Genomic DNA, 14,820 nt, shown 5'->3' with positions numbered 1-14,820 from the left:
CCAACCCCACTTAAACGATGGGACTTCCCAGAGTTTGGAATCAATCAATATTAGTAAGTAAGTATCCTAGAAAAAATATCAGTCATATCACACAGCAAGGAAACAGGCCCTTCGCCCAACAAGCCCACGCCGACCAACGTGCCCCAACTACACGAGTTCTACCTGCCCATATCCATCTAAACCTATTGTCATTATATAAATATCGGTATCAATAATCAATAATCAATAATTATTATCTCACATTTTTATTTTCTCACAATTATAATATCTTCAATTATAATAGCTACACAAAATTAGATGTGTGTACAATAAATTGAATTGTATTGTATTGTATTCCTTCCAGCCAGGTGGATTTTCACCAGGGCTGCACATAATTACAGTAAGATGTCTTTACTCCTGCACAAAACTTGTCTCATTACAGGCAAATAAAAGCAATTAATCATGCTATTTGCCATCCTAATTGCTGCTGGGCCTGCACTTTATCTTTCAATGTGTTCTGTTCCAAGGACACCAAACATTTATTACTACCTGGCATTGCCTAATGATTATGATCAGAGGCGTGCAGACGGAGTTTATTGTAAAGGATTTTGCCCGTAACTCAGTTCATACAGAAGGCTATAGGCTCAAATTCCATTTCAGAAACGTATAGCACAAAAATGTAGATGGCCACTCCGATGCAAAACTGAAGGGGTGTTGCATTGCTATCAAACCAATAGTTAGTGGTCTTCCAGCACCAGAGACCTGGGTTCAATCCTGTCTACGAGTGCTCCCTGTACGGGCTTTTACGTTCTCCCTGTGACCGTGTGGGTTTTCCCCAGGTTCTCCGGTTTCCTCCCACGCTCCAAAGATGCACAGGTTATCAAATATATCTTGGCTTCGGTAAAGATTGCAAATTGTCCCTTGTGTGTAGGATAGTGCTAGTGTACAGGGATCACTGGTTGGGGCGGACTTGGTGGGCCAAAGGGCCTGTTTACGTGCTGTATCTCCAAACTAAACTAAAGATGAAATATTAAATCAGGGATGCTGGTGTATGTGAAAAATCCCAGGACACCACCTCAGGGAACAGCTTGGCATTTGCCCCAAGTTTACTGGTTAATATTTACCCTGCAAATAATATCACAATAAGCTATCAGGTTATTTCTTGTGGGAGATCGCTGTGTAAAGATAGTTGCTGTTGTTGCATTTCCCATGTTACAACCGAGATGACACTTCAATTGGTGGTAACTCACTTTGGGATTTGCACAGGTTGTGAATTTTTTTCTCAAATAGTTCTGGATATGAGCTAGGCTACTCTGAGAGTTCGGTTTTATAACAAAATGGTTTAGTTCACATTCTCATATCATAGCTGGACTATACATGACAGAGAGGAGATACAAGCTCTGGAGTAGAGAAATTGTGAGAATATAATAAATAAGAGACAAAAATAAATATCAACAATTATATATTTGACTTACCAATATTTAATACAATGATATATTCCTCCTGGTTGATTACAATCTCTGGGAAGTCCCTTTGTTTGAGAGGCATTGGGTCATTCCAGAAAGACCAGGATTAGGTTAGGTTTATATTATATTAATTTATTAATTTGTTCAGCAAACTATCTGCTAAATAGTCAGTGTGTAGGAAAGAACTGCAGATGCTGGTTTAAATCGAAGATAGACAACCAAATGCAGGAGTAACTCTGCAGAACAGCATCTCTGGAGAGAAGGAATGGGTGACGTTTCGGGTCGAGACCCTTCTTCAGACGGCTGAATAGTTAATCTTAATAGAAAACAATTTTTGTAATTTCATAATTTCAATAGATAAAAATCAGTATTTTTAGGAATTTATTTCCATTTATGTAGATTTGAATTTTCAGGGCTACACAAAATTAGATGTGTGTACAAACTATTTACCAATTATAATATAAAATAAAAAGTTCTAATTAATCACCTGTCAAAATATAAAAAGTGAATTATACATAGATTAATAATATAATCTTACCAGCTTTAAAGCACCATGTTGGTTGAAAGGGAAAACTATTGAAAATTACAAATATGACTTCAGTGGGCTGTCTATATTTTAAAATATTTGGCTGGTTTAATAAATTATGATTATTTTTAACGCAGTAAGTGTTTTTTTGTCACTAAGGCAAAATGGGCTTATATTGACATTTATTGGTGAATAAAAAATTGCACCTTGTCTGGTCTATTGACGCTTGGGCAGTATCCATTTTGATCAATAAATCAATTGGATGTATTTAAATAGGTATTTATTGCTGAATTGATAGACACTGGGACTGAAACTGAATAGTTGCATAATTGGCAGTGTATTCTCATCCTGCAAACTCGACAGTGTTAGGAAATTGAAGTTCCACAACGTTTAGAAGGGTATGGACCCAGATGTTCTAGACAATTCTAGACTTTTCCACTTGTGGCTAACTGAATATTTATTGAAATATTGTACTTTAATTTGAAAGAAAATATTGCGAGTTTGCAGTTCTATTCAGTCTAAACAACAATGTGCTTTTCAGAAGATTTATTAACAACTACAACTTCTAGGGGAATCTGACTTTATGTTCTGAATCCTATTTCAGCCTTTTCCCTGAAGAATTACAGGACATGTGGAAACCGGCCAGAATGAGAAAATATTGGACATAGCCTCAGGATAAGAGAATGGCCATTTAAGACTAAGATCATGAGAGATTTCTTTATGTCGAGGACTCTCTGGAATTCTCTAATGTAGAGGCCGGTGGGTGCCAGTCATTGAAAACATTCCAGACTGGATATTGAAGGGATCAGGGAATATGTACAGGAATGTGGACCTGAAACCTGGGATAAACCATGAACTTAAGGAAAAATTGGGCACTCAGAGGGGCAGCACAGTAGCACAGCGGTAGAGTTGCTGCCTTAAGGACCTGTCCCACTTTCACAAGTTACTCACGACTTCTCCCTTGAATCAATCCCGGAGAATTACGGTAATAGCCAGCCGTAGGTACTACTAGGCTATTTTTTTTGCTCGTGGACATTTTTCAACATGCTGATAAAAACGTCCCGACTTACCTGATGCCCCGAGTACCTACGGCTGGCATTATGAGCCGCTACGAAATATCTACGAACTCCTATGGCCTCCTATGGACTCGCTACAGACTCCTACGGACTCGCTACGGACATTCTCCGAGTTTGAATCAAGAGGAAAACTCGGGGGAATTCGTTAGTATCTCGGGAAAGTGGGACAGGCCCTTTACAGCATCGGAGATCCGGGTTCAATCGTGACCAAGGGTGCTGTCTGTATGGAGTTTGTACTTTTTCCCTGTGTTGCTCTGGTTTCCTCCCACCAAACTCCAAAGATGTATAGGTTTGTGGGTTAATTGGCTTCTGTAAATTGCTGCTCGTGTGTAGGATGGGATAACACGGAACTACTGTATGGGTGATTGGTGGTCGGCACGGGCTTGGTGGGCCGCAGGGTCTGTTTCCACGTTGCATCTCTAAACTAAACTAAACTAGACCTGTGGAGCAAAAGACTGCAGAATGCTGAAAGCACTCAGCAGGTCAGGTGGTATCAATGGGGAGGGAAACTAGACCAATGTTTAAATCAAGGACCCTACACTGTACTTGGAAAAGCAGGAAGACAAGTGTGTTTTAAGTTGCAGAGGGGGGGAAGGTGCAGACACTTGTAGATCAAAGTTTTCTACATTGGAGAAACCAAATGTAGATTAGGTGTACAAACCTAATTTTGTAGAATACCTTCATTCAGTCTACTAGAGTAACCCTGAGCTTCCAGTTGCCCAGTCACTTTAACTCTCTATGTCACTCCCATTCCGACCTCAGTATTTGACCTCCTACATTGCTCCAATAAATGCCCAGCGTAAGCGTGAAGAACCGCATTGCATCTTTTGACAAGGTATATTATAACCATGGGACTTAATATTGAGTTCAATAATCTCTGATTACCACACACCCCCAACTTTCTTTTCAACTTATACGGATATGGTTATACTTTTCTATTTCAATTTGTTAAGCTTCACATTTGTCTCTCAATTATTTTGTTCCAATTGATGGTTTTTAAAGTAATCATTATCTTGACAATTCTGTTCTGCTTCACTGACATCCCTGTTGAACTGTCCACTTCCACCCTTATTGCAACTTAAAACATGCACCTTCCCACTTTCCCAGTCTTGATGTAGGATCCTTGACCAGCTGAGTATTTCTCTGCACTAATATCTCTTGACCACTCAGTATTTCCACCAATCTCTATTTTTAGGTCAGAGAGATAGGCAGCATTGGAAAAGACTCTGTTGGCCCAACTCATTCACGCCAACCAAGATGCCCATCCAAGATAGTCCTATTTGATCACATTTGGCCCATACCCTTCTAAACCTTTTCCGTCCATATATGTCCAAATGTCTTTTAAATGTTGTTATGGTACCTGTTTCAACCCCTTCATTGCGCAACTCGTTCCATGCACCCAACAATATATAAATGTTGCCTTTCAGATTCCTATTAAATTGTTTCCCTCTCACCTTAGACCTATATCCTCAAGCTCTTGATTTTTCTACCCTGAGAAAAAGACAACACATTCAACCTATTTATTCTCCTCATGATTTTATACACCTCCATAAAATCACCCATTAGCCTCCTGCGCTCCAAAGAATAAAGTCCTAGCCTGCCTAAACCTTCCCTGCAGCTTAAGCCTCAAGTCCTGGCAATATCCTTGTAAATCTTCTCTGCGCTCTTTCCAGCTTAATGGCATCTTTCTTACAGCAAGGTGACTAAAACTGCATATTATACTCCAAGTACAGCCTCATCAAAATCTAGTACAACTGTAGCATAATGTTCCAACTTTTAGAGTTAATTCCCTGTCACCATGCCAAAAGACTTAGATGCCAGCTTCAGGTCACTGTGTACCAGTAGTTGTAGGCCCTTCTGCTCTAACACACTCATCAGGCCTATCATTCACTGCTCTCATCTGGTTTGACTTTCCAAAATACAACTGCTCACACCTATTTGAATTTAACTCCATTTGCCATTCTTCAGCCCACTTGCCCAGCTAATAAAGATCCCACAGCAATTGTGCTGATAACCATAGCATTTCAAAGGATCACAAGTCCAATTTCAATTTCTAATGTTAGGATGATTACTTTTACATTGTTTTTTAGACAAAATGTTTTTTTTAGAAATTGAAATTGTTTGAACGCTGGACTGTAACTTCAAACACAGAGTAATAGCATTGAGCCAAGGTTCAAGGAATAGAGCCACAAAGCTAGTACAGTTACAAAATATTGCAGCTACTAGACAATGGAAAACATCCCTACCCAGAATCAGCATTCACTCACAGAAAGCATTCTGCGACCATTCAACAAAAGCAAACCGTGCTGAGGTCCAAGCTTTAACCGATCTTACACCCAATATTTTTCAAAAGTAGAATAAATCAGCTTCCTGTTATTATTTATTCCTTTCACAATAACTGTCAAAATTCTTTGCTTTTTTTGTGATAAGCTATATTTTATCCTCCACTTCAATCTTTTTTTGCAGCTCAGTCACATCACCAGCATGAAATGATTTCACTTCAGCTAAGAATTAAACAAGTGGATACAATGGAGGCACAAGGAACAGCAGATGCTGGAATCTTGAGCAGAACACTGATGGAATAACTCAGCAGGTCAGGCAATGTCAGTGGAGGGAATGGACAGGCAACATGGTCCTTTCTTATAGCTCTTGTCCATTCTGATCTTTCCCATCTCCTCCCCTTCCCCCACCCCACCCCACCCACCACCACTTCAGCAGAACGGGTTAGTAAATGCTCCTGATAACTATTCTTCAAACATGGCTTCCTCACACCTAATCCTCAATGTTGAAAATCTGAACTCATCTGTCTCTTGTTCCAAGGCTGTCATGGGGTTATGGGGCAAAAACAGGAGAATTAGGTTGAGAGGGAAACATAGATCCGCCATGATTAAATGGAAGAGTAGACTTGATGGGCCAAATGGCCTAATTCTGCTCCTAGAATTTATGAACTTATTATTTCCCAGGAGTTTACTCGGAGCTGAATTATTTTCACAAACAGGATATTTAATAAAAGCCAATTTGGCCAGGCCTATCTTACAGATTTAAAATACCTGGTATTATTTTTCTACATTTACCCATTAGGACGAATCTTTTGGCATGAGCTCTGGCTCTTTAGCTAAAGTTCCCAACTTTAATAAGTTTAAAAGTGACAAGGAAATGACACAAAATATTATTACAATGACAATGGTGAAAAATGCATTGGCTGCACTTATACAGTGTCAGCTATTGTCTGCTGCATCCAGATTAATTTATACCCACTCTAGCTTTATTTGACCAGGGAATGTAATGCAGTAGGAGCTGTCCTCTTGCACTTTGCTGAGCATACAACTCACCAACCCGCACAATCAGTCAGCATTGTGTAGTCCTTATGCAATTTAAACAAAGATTTCACCAGCACTATTAGATCAATAATTAACATTTCACTTTTAAATTAGCTGTGGTTCAAACCTCCTGATCTTTCTTCACTGCAGGATTTTGCTAAAGCTCAATGTTCTGAAAGGATCTCGGAACTCAGCTGCTGAGAGTCACTAACTGGGCATCAGCAGGAGGAAGCCAAAGGGAGAAGGTCTCTGGAAAGATCTCCCTCACACCTATTCATGTGTAGAAAGGAACTTCAAATGCTGGTCTACACCGAAGATAGACTCAAAGTGCTGGAGTTACTCAGGGTCGGGACCCTTCTTCAGACTGAAAGGATGGGTGACGTTTCAGGTCAGCACCCGTCTACAGACCCAAAGAGTCTGAAGAAGGGTCCCGACCCGAAAACATCACCCATCCTTTTTCTCCCGAGATGCTGCCTGACCCGCTGAGTTAAGGGCCTGTCCCACTTGCGCGACCTTTACAGACGACTGCCAGCACCCGTCATAGGTCGCTGAAAATTTCAACATGTTGAAAATTCAGCAGTGACCAGAAAGATGCTACGACTCTTTGGAGACCTCTCACGACTTTAGGAGACCTCTCACGACCGTACAGCCTACGGTCGTGAGAGGTCTCCAAAGAGTCGCTGCTGAATTTTCAACATGTTGAAAATTTCGACGACCTAAGACGTGTGCCGCAGGCGCCTGTAAAGATCGCGTAAGTGGGACAGGCCCCTTCCTCCAGCATTTTGTGTCTATATTCTAGCAACTATACATGGTCAATTACAAAACACTACGGAGGCTTACACAAACCTCATTAGAGGAAGCTAACATTTAAACAATGGCCAATCTAACTCAAAATATACAGAGCAAAACACAAAGTGCTGGAGAAATTCAGCGGGTCGGAGAGAGCATCTGGGGAGGTAATGTTTCGGATTGGGACTCTACTTCAGACTGAAGGTCTAGTTTAGAGAAACAGCAAGGGAACAGGTCCATCGACCCACCGAGTCCACGCCAACCATCATTCACACGAGTTTGATATAATCTCACTTCCTCATCAATCCGCTTACACATGAGGGCCAATTAACCTACAAACCTGCAAGTCTTTGGGAGGTGGGAGGAAAACAGAGCACCTGGAGGAAACCCATGCGGTCCCTCCCAAAATGCTGCCCGACCCGCTGAGTTCCTCCAGCACATTATGTTTTTTTCCCTCAAGATTCCAGCATTTGCAGTTTCTTGTGCCTTCACATATACAGACATTTTGTTCCAAATACTTCCCTTCAATAAAACCCCAAATTAGATTTAAAGAGTAGCAGAGAGACAAGGCAAATGGAGTAGCGCTGACCATCAATCATCCATTCTCACAAGTCTTAGTCGACTATTAATTCATGTTTTTATTCTCCCGACCTTCAACCATTCATTTGCAAACCTCCAGAACCAGGGGTCACAGTTTAAGAATAAGGGGTAGGCCATTTAGGACTGAGATGAGGAAAAACTTTTTCACCCAGAGAGTTGTGATTCTGTGGAATTCTCTGCCACAGAAGGCAGTGGGGGCCCATTCACTCGATGTATTCAAGCGAGAGTTAGATATAGATCTTAGGGCTAACGGAATCAAGGGATGTGGGGGGGGGGGGGGGGGGGGGGGGGGGAGCAGGAACAGGGTACTGATTCTGGACGATCAACCATGATCATATTGAATGGCGGTGCTGGCTCGAAGGGCCGAATGGCCTACTCCTGCGCCTACTTTCTATGTTTCTAATTTACTAGTGGCCACAGCTCCCCTGGTGGGGATTGAACCAGGGTATGTGGCGCCGTAAGACAGCGGGTCTACTCGTTGCGCCAATGCTCTCCCTGGATGAGGTTCAGGCAAGACTTTCCTGGCTGATTCCCAATGTTAATTCCAACGCTTCGACGTTGACTTTTTGACTCTTGTATGGTCTATGAAGGACCAGGAGATTTGATCTACAACTGATTGACCAGAGCGTTTCCTCGCCTGTTCTTCCCAAATTTCAATGATAAACGAGAGTTACATTGAAGCCGAGGTTCACTAATGAAATGAATGAAAATCTGACACAACTTCTCCATCTAGTGAACGGTGTGATTACCCACTTCCTTCTCCAAACCTATCTGGACCTCTTTCCCTACCGCGCCTACCAGCGATATCTATCCCACACACTAGGGACAAGTTACAGAAGACAATTAACCTACAAACCTGTACGTCTTGGGAGGAAAACGCAGCACCCGGCCGGGGAAAACCCACGCAGTCACAGGGAGAATCTACCAATTCTGTACGGACAGCACCGGTGGTCAGGATCGAACCCGGTTCTCCAGTGCTGGAAGGCAGCAACTCTACCGCTGCGCCACCGTGCCGCCGCAAACTGTAACCGATCGCTTCCCGCAACGCGATGGAATCACATCACAAAACATAAAGAAAGCGAGAACAACGCACAGACAGACAGACAGACAGACAGACAGACAGACAGACAGACAGACAGACAGACAGACAGACAGACAGACAGGCACAGGGTATGCTGAGAACGACCAAATCTGCTAAATGTGTCGCTCTGTTTTTTGTTCTAGTTTTTGTGTTTAGAAACACACGCCCTTCGGCCCACCGAGTCCGCACCGACCAGCGATCACCAAGTACACTATCACTATCCCACACACTTAGGGACAATTTACAGTTTTTTACCGAAGCTACTTTCTCAGTCTGAAGAAGGGTCTGGAGATGCTGCCTGTCCCGCTGTGTTACTCCAGCTTTTTGAGTCTATCTTCGCTGTAAACCAACAGTTACCTGCAGTTCCTTCCTACACACCAACAAACCTGCACGTCTTTGGGGGTGTGGGAGGAAACCGGGGAGAACGTAACAAACTCAGTACACAGACAGTCCCCGTGCTCTCTCTGGCGCTGTAAGTGTAAAGGCAGAAACTCTACCGCTGCTGACAAAAACAAAGCCCCTTCTTCCACGCCAGGTGTTTAATATTCGACCTTCTGACCTTGCCAGCCGCTGAAGAGACACGCTGCAGTCTGGTGCAGCTGCAGGCGCAGGTGACCGAAGAGTTTGAGACACATCGCTGCACCCCGGAGCTCCACGTGGATACATGCAGAGGGGACGAGGCGGACTCTCGACTTCTTGCCAGGCAGCGCTCCCGGGGAGCCGAGCATTACCCGCTAGAGCGCCCTTAACCCCCGGCACAGCCAGCGGTGGGCAGGGGGGTGGAACAAAGCCAGCGAGCAGATGCAGCGAGACGCCGGGAGGATGTGTGTGTGTGTCGCTTTGTGCACTTTAACAATATTTGATTTCCTTCCCCCCTCCCTCGTCTTGTCATCTCTCCGTCTCCCAGCGCCATTCCAAGGGCTTGAGGGACATCTGTACACAATTGTGTAGAGTCTATCTTCGGTTTAAACCAGCATCTGCAGTTCATTATTTCTACCCAGAGATGCTGCTGCCTGTCCCGCGGAATTACTCCAGCTTTTCGTGCCTATCCTCTTGTACACAATGCCCGGTCTCCTCCCACAACCCGAAACGTCACCCGTTCCTTCCCTCCGGAGGTGCTGCCCGTCCCGCTGAGTTACTCCGGTATTTTGTGTCTATCTTCGGTGTAAACCAGCATCTGCAGTTCCTTCCTACACACGAGTTGGGGAGCACCGGGCCAAAACCTCACTGCCCTTAGACCGCCAGACCAGGCTCCAACCCAGGGCAACAGAACCCCATGAATGGACGCGAAATGCTAGGGTAACTCAGCGGGCCAGGCAGCATCTCTGGAGAAAATGCATAGGTGACGGTTTGGGTCGGGACTCTGCAATCAGTGAAACGTCACCTATCATTTTTCTTCAGAGATGCGACCTGGCGCGCCAAGTTACTCGAGCATTTTGTGTCCATCTTTGGTATAAACCAGCGTCTGCAGTTCTTTGTTTCCAACATTAACACCAAGGCTTGGTTCAGGCGCGTTCCATCTCTCTCTCTCTCTCTCAGTCGAATTCTAACAAACCACGGACGTTAATAAAAAATATCCGGTAGTTAGGGTAGATGTCGCCTGATCACTGGGTCTCCTTAATGCCCCAAAGCATGGCCCGAACCGGTTAATAGGACTCGGGAGCATCAAAACAATAACGGTCCGCACAGTCACGGTGGCGCAGCGGTAGAGTTGTTGCCTCACAGCGAATGCAGCGCCGGAGACCCGGGTTCGATCCCGACTACGGGTGCTGTCTGTACGGAGTTTGTACGTTCTCCCCGTGACCTGCGTGGGATTTATCCGAGATCTTCGGTTTCTACCCAAAGACGTACACGTTTGTAGGTTAATTGGCTTGGTAAATGTAAGATATGTCCCTAGTAGGTGTAGGGATCGCTGGTGGGCCGAAGGGCCTGTTTCCGTGCTGTATCTCTAAACTAAACAAGGGACTGCAGGCGTTGAAATCTTGTGTAAGGCACAACGTGCTGGAGGAACTCAGCAGGCCAAACAGCATCTCTGGAGGACAAGGGCAGGGCGAATGCACACAGCTTTTTTCTCAGGGTAGGGAAATCAAGAACTAGAGGGCATCGGTTTAAGGTGAGGGGTTAAGATTTAATAGGAACTTGAGGGACACCTTTCACACGTCGGGTGGTGGATGCATGGAACAAGCTGCCAGAGGAAGTAGTTGAGGCAGATACAGTAACAAAGCGTATGTGGACATGCACATGGACAGGGAAGGTTTAAGAGGGCTATGGCCACATGGGACGTTTGGATGGGGCATCTTGGTCGGCATGGTCGAGTTGGGCCGAATGGACTGTTTCCGCGCTGTGTGACTATAAATGGCGAGCGTCCCATCCAAGAGCCAAGGGCTCGAAAATACGTCTCACTGGACGACGTTCCCGTCAGGTTCACGAAATATTTATTAGGAGGGAGGCCACTCGGCCCCTCGTGTCTATGCCGGGGGAACGCGGGATCATCGCTCCTTCCAGCGACGGGTGCTTAGCCGGGTCTCGGTTCATCCAACACACGCCCAGGTTGTGTCTTAACGTGAGGATGGTTTCTGCCTTTCAGTCCGGGAGCGTCAGATTCCCACCCAGACCCCGTGCGACAAGATTATTCCTCGTCTCCCCTCGAACCCCTTCACCAAATAAATTAAATCTGTGTTTCTGTTTTTTCTCCCTTCTGCTAGTTTTTCTACGCCCCATTTATTTAAAAACAACTCCGTTAAATCTCCTCTCAGCCTCATCGCTTCCAAAGAAAATCTGAGCTGCTCCATTCCTGGCGACCCGAAACGTCGTCTGTCCATTCCCTCCACGGATGCTGCCTGACCCACTGATTTCCTCCAGCACTGTGGTTTTGCTCAACATCCCCAGTAAATCTCCTCTGCGCCCTCACAAAAGAGCCATCGCGTCTTTACTTGTTCGATGCTGACCACAATATGTGACTTTCAGATATTTCATTAGGGACCTGGTTTATTTATAAAGACTAATTAAGGAGCCATAACAGCTCGGCAGCGTTGTATTTCCCCGGGGTCGGGCGAAAATCGTCAAAGGTTAGTTATTGCCAAATAGCTGCCAAACAGACATTACTGTATTTCTACGTTCCGGGAGAGGTCAAAACGGCCAACTGAAATACTAAGCAGATTGCTCCTCGCTCTGCATAAAATAAACACTCGGCTTCAACTGTTTATGTTTCCCAAGGCACAAAGATCAGTGTTTGAGACTCGACTTATACCAGCAATGTAACCTCCACGACGTGGCTGAGAAAGACACATTGTTTTTCTTCACTTTCATGCCTGCTAGGATCTCGGCATTAATTGTGAGCTGGTCAGATCAATGAAAGATGGGATTGAGAGAGAGAGAGAAAGAGAGAGAGAGAGAGGGGGGGGGGGGGGGAGAGAGAGAGAGAGAGAGACACACACACAGACAGACACACACACACAGGGTGATTCACATTCATCATTTCTTGGACAAGACACTTCACCTACCTTTGCCTGGGACTAGAGACGGAAATTAGCTACTGATTGGCTACAATCTCGCATATTTACATGCAAATGTTCATTAATATGCACTGTCCCTATAAACAAATTATTAAATTATTAAATTAAATATGTGACGGGAGAAACAGAGACTGAAAATAAGAGGTTTATTCGACGAAAGATTGTGAAAACCCCAAATCTCGGCTGACTGAACTGAACTACCAGGACAAACAACACACAAGTACAAAGAAATGGAAAGAACCAAATGCCAACCGGAAACAAAGCAAGCCGAATGTCTACCTGATCACTGCTCAGTCCGATGTTTTCGCCCCATCCAACGTGATCCACTCACCTCCCGTGCAGAGAGGATGACTCCCAGCTTGTGGAGAGAGAGCAGTGCGCGGCTGCCGAGGCAGACGGAGGCTCTCTCGCCAACCCCACTGAACACAGTCCCACTACCTCAGGGGCTGCGTAAGACATCTTCCGTCCAATAAAACACCACATCCAAAAATAACACAGCCCTCTGACTCTGACAGTTGTGAACAGCTTGGACAGAATACATGAGTGCGGGCTTGTATATATATTTATATGTGAATGTGTCCGCTGATGTGGAAAGACAACCCCAACACCCAATTACAAGGTAGTAAGTCCACATTTTCCAGGTACATTTCTATAATTTTAAAGCAATCTGGAAGACAGTTTCCTGCCGTGTTGTAAACATTAAAGCGCGCGGGTTGAATTCACGCTAAACATTTCTTCCAGGGAAAATATTTATGAAAGCAAAACACTAACTGCTGGACGAACTCAACCCTGGGGGGGTATCTGGGGAGGGAAAGAGCAGACGGCGTTCGGGGTCGGGACCCTTCTTCACTGTTTTTGCTCATGATTTCAGCATCTGCGGTATATTTTGTCTCCTCTTTATGAGGAACGCGGCAGGAGACCCCACTTCCCCACGGTTGACGTTGAAACTCCTACTACAGGCAGGGGGAGCATCTGAACCAATAACCCCACAGAGTGCTGGAGGAACTCGGCGGCTCAGGCAGCGTCGGTGGGGGCAATGGATGGGGAACGATTCGGGTCTTGACCCTTCAGACTTTTTCATCGTCCGACCATTCCCTCTCCAGATCATAACGTCATAAGTGACAGGAGTACAATTAGGCCATTCAGCCCATCAAGTCTACTCCGCCATTCAATCATGGCTGATCTACCTCTCCCTCCTAACCCCACTCCCCTGCCTTCGCCCCGTAACCCCTGACACTAATCAGGCAGAAGCTGCCTGACCCACTGAGTTCCTCCAGCACTTTGTGTTTTGCTCAAGATTCCAGCACCTACCGTTCTCCAGTGGATCTCAAATGAGCTGGATTTATACTTTAGAGATACAGTGTGGAACCAGACCCTTCGGCCCACCGAGTCCGCGCCGACCAGCGATCGCCCTATACTATCCTACACACACCAGGGGCAAATTACAATTGTTACCGAAGTTTATTAACCTACAAACCCGGACGTCTTTGGAGTGTGTCAGTAAACCGGAGGACCCGGAGAAAACCCACACAGGTCACAGAGAGAATGTTCAAACTCCGTACAAACTCCACCCGTAGTCAGGATCGAACCCGGGTCTCCAGCGCCGAGGGAGCGGCAGCAACCCCACCTTGCCGCCCCCTCACATTCCCCAGCCCCATCACCCCTCGCCGACAACCACCTCCGCCCGCCTGCCCTGAATGGACACGTAAGCCGAGGTAAAGTATTCCGTCCATTGAGGCTCCCAACAGCCAAATCCACCACACTCCCATGTCCTGACCTGATTCGGGCTTCAACTCTCATGAATCCCGGAGCTGAACGACCCACAGCAGACGCGGCTGAAGTTTGCTCTGCACACGCGCTATACTGCAACCCAAACACAACCCACGCAAATAAAACTTCCAGCAGACCAACGAGCTAAAAGGAGATGGCAAGGCATGAAAGGATAAGTATTTCAGGCGGAGACAACCCTTCTTCAGCAAGCCCCGAAACGTTGCCTATTTCCTTCGCTCCATAGATGCTGCTGCACCCGCTGAGTTTCTCCAGCATTTTTGTGTACCTTCGATTTTCCAGAATCTGCAGTTCCTTCTTAAACACAGGGGCGGGCGGCCATAGTGGAGAGAGACCTTAACGTTTCAGCTCGATTATCTTTTATCCTGAATTTTATTTCGTATTTCCAGCAGATACAGATTTATTTTTGCATTTCCCCACCAAAGCTGCCTCGCCTTCAGCTCTCTGCGCCTCAATCACTGGAATCTATTATTTTCACAAACCGATCTTTATTTTTTTTAAAAGCAATCTATTTAGCTACGCCTTTTGTCGCTCGTCTACCCATTTTATGTGGCTCAGTGGAATTTATTTCTGTTGATGGTCCTGTAAGATCTTCCTGGGCACATAACCTGTTAGGGATATAAATAACAGCAAGATGTTGCTGCTTGAATAACCAGCGCATGATTGAGAGGGGGACAGCT

The 14,820-nt window shown here is 45.2% G+C and overlaps 1 protein-coding gene and 1 long non-coding RNA gene across 4 annotated transcripts in view; one reads left to right on the top strand and one right to left on the bottom strand.

The window, feature by feature from the left end:
• The window catches only part of LOC116987522, a 31,576-nt gene extending 22,028 nt beyond the window's left edge, over positions 1-9,548 (top strand). The window contains exons 1-3 of one of the 2 annotated variants that reach the window (XR_004415727.1): positions 809-855; positions 5,514-5,640; positions 9,373-9,548. This is a non-coding gene — a long non-coding RNA (uncharacterized LOC116987522). Of the gene's footprint in view, positions 1-808; positions 856-5,513; positions 5,641-9,372 lie in introns of those variants that run through there. The other variant, XR_004415728.1, reaches the window with a different exon arrangement.
• Positions 1-14,820, bottom strand: part of LOC116987521 (oxysterol-binding protein 2-like) — a 212,351-nt gene that overhangs the window by 144,448 nt on the left and 53,083 nt on the right. The window lies entirely within an intron of this gene.

This window comes from Amblyraja radiata, chromosome 25 (genome assembly GCF_010909765.2).
Source record: "Amblyraja radiata isolate CabotCenter1 chromosome 25, sAmbRad1.1.pri, whole genome shotgun sequence".
NCBI lineage: Eukaryota > Metazoa > Chordata > Chondrichthyes > Rajiformes > Rajidae > Amblyraja > Amblyraja radiata.
The sequence above is the reverse complement of the archived record's forward strand: the minus strand, read 5'-3'. Positions and strand labels throughout refer to the sequence as shown.